General features: G+C 51.6%; 1 protein-coding gene across 1 annotated transcript in view; it reads right to left on the reverse strand.

Annotated features, from left to right (window-relative positions):
- LOC103190626 (ras-specific guanine nucleotide-releasing factor RalGPS1) overlaps positions 1-3,971 on the reverse strand; it is a 14,380-nt gene extending 10,409 nt beyond the window's left edge. Inside the window, exon 1 of the mRNA XM_042337610.1 lies at positions 3,785-3,971. The gene's annotated coding sequence lies outside the window, so the exon portion shown is untranslated. The remainder of the gene's footprint in view (positions 1-3,784) is intronic.
- Between the last annotated feature and the right edge of the window lie 3,621 nt (positions 3,972-7,592).

Here is a 7,592-nt window from a genome sequence, read left to right on the forward strand (position 1 = left end):
CTTTAAATCCCTCGCCTTTTCTGCTCTGCTATCGTATATATACATTATATATATATAATACATACAGGAACAAAGGAACAGGAGGAGGCCATTCAGTCCCTCAAGCCTGTTCCACCATTCTATAAGATCATGGCTGATCTGTATCTCAACTCCGTTTACCCTACTTTGCTTCAAATCCCTTGATACCCTGACCTGACAATATTTGGTGAGGGGGAGAAGAAACTATTAATGAAAACATCCCAGAACGGGGCAGTTTGTGGCCAAAAGGGTTCCAGATTTTGCAGAATCCTCACTTTCCCTCATAATAATAATCCTTGCCTTTTGACTTACCACATCGTTGAGACGCCTCAAAGCGCTTCACAGGATACACTGTAAAGTGGAGTGACTGCGTGTTTCATTGGCGAAACGCGGCCGCCAATTGCGCGCAGCAGCGTCCCCACAAACAACCGTGGAATCAAGTGACGACATTTCTTTTGAGGGGAAGGGATTATTAACCCCGGAAAGTGATCCGCCAATCGACTCAACAACCGGGTTCCTACTTACTGCTGGTAAACAGAGGCGTGTGTGTGGAGTAAGGAAATTTTCGCCTTGCCCGGGAATCGAACCCGGATCCTCTCGCTTGCGAGGCGAGCGCTCTAACCACTGCGCTACGGGACTTCTTGAGGCACCTCTGGATGTGAAAGCCGCTGTGTCAAATGCCAAGATTATTATGTTGATGATTAATTACAACATGCTGGTGTTTTTTAACAAAGAAGGAAAGTTTTATGATGGTAACCAGGTGACGTCAACCACTGGTCAGGAGCTGCAATCAATAGCTCAGACGTGGTGGGGCACAACCTGTCAGCCCAGCCCCCAAATTAGCCCCAAAACACAACCCTGATCCTACACTACATCCTCTCTCTCACTCTCATTGCCCTCAGTCAAAGGACGCTCTCTCTCTCCGATCACAAGCCCAATACTGTGCTAGTCGGTCACGCTCCTAACCCCCATCCTCCCTGCCCTCCACCCCTCCAGATCCCAACTGGTCCAAATCCATGACTGTCCAGCGCCTTGGGGCGTCCTCCCCACCTGAAATGTCATTTGTTGTTAAGACATTTGTTGTTGTTTGTGTGGCGCTGTGTAAATGTCATTTGTTGTTGTGAAATATTTTGAGGACTTTTTCACATTAGGAAGGAGTCTTACAGTCTTATGTTTAGCGCGTGCGTGTTTTCTGCGTGTGTGTTTTGCGCGTGCGTGTCTTGCGCATGCGTGTTTTGTGTGTGCGTGAAGACCTTCCACTTGGACCGTGCCGAGGATCACCTCCCCCTCCCCGGGCTCCGTGCTACGCCACCGTTAAGTGCTCGGAGATCTTGCAAGTTGTTGTTGTTGTTGTTGTAGTGTGTGTGGTGGGGGGTGGGGGGGTGGGGGGGCACGGGGCGACAATTGTCATGAAGCGACACAAGACGTTGATGTGAAGAGCCAGAGGCCCCTCTCCGCGCCCCCCCCCCCCCCCCGCCCCCCGCCCCCACCACCTGTGACAGAGACGTCTTCATTTAGTCGTAACCTTTTTTCCACTTTGTCCGTTCGCTCAGAAACCGTTTCATGGTGAGCTGCTCCTGCCACGAGGCAGTGACTGTGCCAGGCTCACTGTTGCACGTCTCCTGGCAGTTACATGGCGAGGTGCCCTCAGTCTCCTGATGGCTGGTTGGCACGGGGGGCGGGCGGGGAGGGGGGGGGTGGTGTGTGTTCACGAAACAGCTCGTCCTTTCCAACACACTGTGTTTATGAACGTGTCTGGAAATAGGGTTTAACCTGATATGTTTTCTCAAGCCCGAAGTTTGACACTGTTCCTAGTAATTGCAGCCTTCCTGTAACACCAGCCAGCAGCCCCCCCCCCCCCCGCCCCACCAAATCCTCAGCCAGATTCCCCTCACCCCCCCACACCCTCAGCCAAACCCCTTGCCAGCCCCCCCCCCCAGCCCCCGAGCCAGCCCCCAGCTCCTGACTCCACCTTTCCTTTGGCTCATCCAGTTGGAACGGAACTGCCTCACTCTGTCAGGGAGGCAGCTCTGAGCCTCTCGCCCGTTGCAACTCACTCGCACGCTGCCTGGTCATTACTGCCATCCCTATCCAGGACGGTCGAGGTTCCCAGCCCGAGGCTCGGTCGGTCGCTCTCTCGCCTCTCACTTAGAAGGTTGTGGGTTCAGTTACACACCCCACTGTCAACTTGTCCCTCGCCCCCTCCGCTCCACCATTGGCGGCCGTGCTTTCAGCCACTTACGCCCCGAAACTTTGGAACTCATCCCCCCCCTTAAGCTTGTCCCCCCTCCTCCCAGCCTTTTTGTGTTAGGTGTGAAGGGAGCTGTATACATGCAAGTTGTTGTTGTTGTCGGGGACTTTGAGCTGATTGTCTAGGCTAACAGTACGAGGTGGGTGGGGGGGGGGGAGCGGCATTGTCAAAGTTACCGTCCTTCGGATGAGACGTTAAAACCGAGGCCCCGTCTGCCTTTTCGGGTGGATGTTAAAGATCTCCTGGCGCTGTGGGACCAGGGGAGGGAGTTTCTCTCTCTCTCTCTCCCTCTCTCTCCTGGTGTCATGGCCAACAATCCCATAGATAAACTCCATCACTCACCTCCTCGTGGCTGTTTGTGGGATGTCGCTGTGTGCAAATTGGCAATGACAAATTCTGTCGGGAAGGGGGAATTTGTGTGTGTGTGTGTGGGGGGGGGAGAGGGGATTCCAGTGTGTGGTTGTGATTGTGTGCGCGTCTGTGGGGAGAGAGTGAGGTGGGGGGGGTTTCGGGGAAGGTGTAAGGTGTGTGTGTGTGTGTGTGTGTGTGTGAGGGGGGGAGAGGGAGAGAGCGAGGGAAGTTAATGAACATACACAGTTGTGTGTAAACTCCTGTAAAGGAGGTGTGTGTGTGCGTCAAAAAAAAAAATTTTTTTTCCCAGACACGTACACGTACGCTCCTGTGAACGACTTGAAACGCCAGACAAATATTTGGATACCTGTAAGTGTCTCCTCGAAAGTCGCACGATTTTCCGCTGCCTGCGCTTTGAACTGACAGGTTTGGAGGCTCGGAAAAAAAAACACAGCCTCTGTCTGCATCCTCTCCGCTTCATGAAAGAAAATGAAATGAAACGTGGACCTACAGTAGGTCCACGTTTCATTTCATTTTCTTTCATGAAACGGGGAGGATGCAGAGTTTTACTGGCAAAGTTTGGCTGAGATGTTTTTCACCCCCGAAAGTAAACTATCATTTTTTTCCCCCTTTGGTTGAACTTTTTTGGGGGGACCTCGTCATCAGTGAGTGAAACGAAGGCTTTCGGCACTGCTCACGGCAAGTTACATCACCCCCCCCCCCACCCCACCCACCATACCCCATATGATTCCCCCTCCCCACAAACTCACACACACCCCTCAATCCAGGTGTGCCCTGAGCACTGTACAGCTTGTTGCATGGTTTGCTGTGGGCTGTGATCATAGTGGAGGGGTGTGGGGGGGGCGGCAGTGTGTGTGCGGGGGGCAGTGTGTGTGGGTGTGTGTGTGGTGGGGGCGTAGTGTATGTGTGGCAGGGATAGTGTGTGTGTGTGGGTGGGGGGCAGTGTGTGTGTGTGGGTGGGGGGGCACTGTGTGTTGGGGCGGTGTGTGTGTGGGGGGGGCAGTGTGTGTATGTGTGGGGGGGCAGTGTGTGATGGGGGGTGTAGTGTGTGTGTGGGGGGGCAGTGTGTGTGGGGGGGCAGTGTGTGGGTGGGGGGGACAGTGTGTGGGGGGGTTGGGGGTAATGGCTGAACGCTGTGATTACCTGCCAGATCCTCTTTGGAGGAGACCAGACGGGGAGAGCTGTTTCCTGGTTCGATCCTCAGAGATAACCTGGAGAGAGAGAGGGAGTGAAGGAGACTTATTAACCTCAGGTCACAAATCCACCCTGTCCCTCAGCACCGTGAGTCTGTCCCTGTCACTCCTCAAATCCCTCGAGGTCTCAACCTCTCACTGCCCCCCCGCCACCCCATCGCCCCCTTCCCCCGCCTGAGGGCTGAGATCAGAAACAGCACAGAGTGGGGGAAAGTGACAGTTACTCAGTCTCTTTGCTCAGTCTTCAGCGAGTGCTGTCGTACTGTTTATTGTTAATTCAAAGTGAAGTCAAACTGAGAGAGAGAGAGAGAGAGAGAGAGAGAGAGAGAGATTGATTGTGAGCCCACGTGAATAGAGACCCGGTTAGATGATCTAATAATAATATTCCTTGCATTTGACGTAGTGCCCGCCTTATCCTGTCGTTGAGACGACTCAAAGCGCCTCACAGATTATAACTGTAAGGTGGAGTGAGTGACTGCTGTGTATTTTGTGGGCGAAAACACATCTGCGGGGAAAAGTGTGACATGAGGTTAACCCCCAGCCCGACCGGCGCCTGTTTTTACATCAGCCGCTGGCAATTAAACCAGGGGGACCAAGGAGGAGGGGGAGGGAGGGGTGGGGGGGGGGATTCCACGCTCACACCAGTTCGGTTCCCCTGTGTTCGACGAGATGAGCAATCGTTTGCTGGTCACTGAGCGGAGAAAATGAGTTAGGGGATTCTGAGCTCATACACAGCTCGAGACCAAAACAGTGGAATTGGAGGAATTTGAGCAAAACTGTGTCGTTCTCAGAGACGTTTGCCCCCCTCCACCCCCAGAATTCCTCTTACATTATCTCACCTCACAGTGGAGGTCTCTGGAAAATACCTCCTAACCCATAGCAAACACCTCAGCCACATGTGCTTACTGGTGATTGATCAGGATAATGTGCCAGTGATTAGATCAGCGCAATCTGACTCCTTGTCAACACCAGATGAAAGACAAGGAGAGAGAGAGAGAGAAACAGGGAGAGGGGGAGAGAGAGAGAGAGAGAGAGTGGCAGAGGAAGAGAGAGAGAGACAGGGGAGACAGAGAGAGAGAAAGATATGGGGGCAGAGAGAGAGAGAGAGAGAGGGTGGGTGGGTGGGGGAGAGAGACAGAGACATCACAAACAGAAAGAGACCGGGAGAGAGATAAAGAGAAAGACAGAAAGTCGCAGAAGAGAGAAAATCAAGGAGAAAGAGAGACAGAAAGATAGTGGGATAGAGAGAGAGAGAGATAAAGAGACCAAAAAAAATCAGAGACAGGGATGGGGTGAGTCAGAGAGAGAGACAGAGAGAAAGGGGCAAAGGAAGAGAGATAGACAGGGAGAAAGAGAGACAGACAGAGGGTTGGGGGCAGAGAGAGAGACAGAGAGAGAGAGAGAGAAATAGGGGGACAGAGAGAGAGACAAAAAGAGGGTTGGGAGCAGACAGCGAGAGAGCGAGAAAGAGAGAGACAGCGAAATCAGAGACAGGGAGAGAAAGAGACAGGGGTGGAAAATCAATCACTGGGAATAAAATAAACACTAAATGATTTTACACAGTGGAAAGTCAGAGTCATGGTCTGTGCATTTTAATCAGAGCCATGTACTGTACTGTACACACGAATTTAAGAAAAATAATTTAATTTGATACGGGGGACCTACAACATCGAAACATCTGACTGGCTTCACTGTAAAGTGTAGTGACTGTGCATTTCGCAGGAGGAACGCGGCAGCCTGTTCGAGCTGAGCGACGTCTCCACAAAACACACTGCGAAGTGAACGAGTGAGTGTGCGCGTGTGGGGGTGGGGGGGGAGTGGGGGGCAAGGGGTGGGGAGGGAGTGGGGGGGAAGGGGTTGGGGGAACGTTTGAGTCAAGGATACCGGGAGCCAAACTCCCATCTCTTTTCGAGCAGCTCTGCGGGGAACTTGAGATGTGCAGCGAGGTGTAACCTAGTAATCTATGCATGAGGAATACAGTACAAGCTATCGTGTTCCCACAGCCTGTTTTATGAGCCAGAGCTTCGCACCATTACGTCATGCAAGTTTCACAAAGAGAGCGAGCGAGAGACACACACAGAGAGAGAAGAGACAGACAGAGAGAGAGAGAGAGCGCGCGCGCGAGAGAGAGAGAGAGAGAGAGAGCTTCTTCATTCAGCCTTCTGACCCAGGCTGACACATCTGCATGCCTTTGCCCCCCCCGCCCACCCCCCATGTCACTGGGTTGTGAGTTCCAGTCCCTCGCTGTTGGTTTCATTGTGATAGCATCATAAACTACCGTTTGCAAACGGAGGCCCTCTTTCCCTGATCAGGCACGAGTTAAACATCCCCCCCCCCCCCCCCCCGTTTCTCTCCTCCCTCCTCACCCACCCAGGTGTCCTGGCCAACAATCCCCTCTACCAACTACACCCCCCGCCCCCCCCCCCCCACTCCTCACACACACTCGCACACCTCAATTTTCAGCTGCAAGACCCACACGGTTGCTTCGTTTCACAGTAAATCTCTTAGAGACGTTCTCCCGACGTGAAAGGCGCTGTGTCAGATTATCGTTTTCACGATTATTATTCTTATTATTACTATTATTGATGACGGCCGTCACGTTCTGTGGCTGAACATCAACAACAACTTGTATTTAATGTACAGTAGAGCGCTCTTCAACCAGGATAGCGACTCAGTCACTACAATTGCCGACGAGGAGGTTTGAGCCATTCGAACGACTGTTTGTGGGGACGCTGCTGTGTGCCATTGCCTGCCGCGTTTCGCCCCCAAAACACAGTCACTACACTTTACAGCATATCCTGTGAAGCGCTTTGAGACGTCTCGACGACGTGATAAGGCGCTGTGTCAAATGCAAGGATTATTATTATTATTATTATTATTATTATGATGATCCAAGGAGGCGCTGTGTTAAAAAAACACACACAAATCCTTTCGTTATTTTTAAATCCTTTTTTGTTTCAGGATTAAAGAAGGAAATGGGAGATTCTGAGCGCAATGGGAACAGCTGTTCAATGAGCACCTAATAGAGCGAAGCTCACAAGTAATTACAGTTTGCAGTTTGTTAACTTAATCCAGACTTGAAAGAGAGCAATTTCTTCGCACACAGAGGGTGGTGAGAAATGTACAACTTGCAACCCACGCACTGACTCCCGAGAGACTTACATACAGAGTCCCTTCTTTCAAAAGACGGCACCTCCAAATAATTCAGGCCACCCGCCCTCCCCCACCCGCCCCACACACAGGAACGTTAGCCCACATGAGCTGCAAGTCCTGACGTGAGCAATAACAGTAACAGCGATATTACCAATAGTATTAACACTATCGCATTTGATAGGGCACAATAAGGGTAATTAGAGCAATAAGGCGCTGTATCAAATGCGAGGATTGTTATTATTGTGGTAGGATCGTCACGAGACAAGCGAAAGGAGAGTTTCGGAGAAGTTTAGTTCTTTCACAAAGAGACTTGTTGAGAATCACAAATGCTTTGCTAAGTCAGGTCACAGAGGCTGAGGGCAACGTGGGTTTCAAGAGGGAAGTACAACAACAACAACAAGATTACATTTGTATAGCGCCTTTCACGTCGGGAGGATGTCCCAAGGCGCTGACGGGTATATGAAGGATAAAGTGTGTGGGGCAGGGCGATGGGACTGAATGGTCTGTGGGTTCCGAGAACCCGTGCAGATTGGATGGGCTGAACAGCCCCTTCCCGCACTTGTAAACGTCTAAAATTCTATTCAGGAAAGACACACTGTGTTTTT

This window comes from Callorhinchus milii, unplaced genomic scaffold (genome assembly GCF_018977255.1).
Source record: "Callorhinchus milii isolate IMCB2004 unplaced genomic scaffold, IMCB_Cmil_1.0 Scaffold8, whole genome shotgun sequence".
NCBI classification, from domain to species: Eukaryota; Metazoa; Chordata; class Chondrichthyes; order Chimaeriformes; family Callorhinchidae; genus Callorhinchus; species Callorhinchus milii.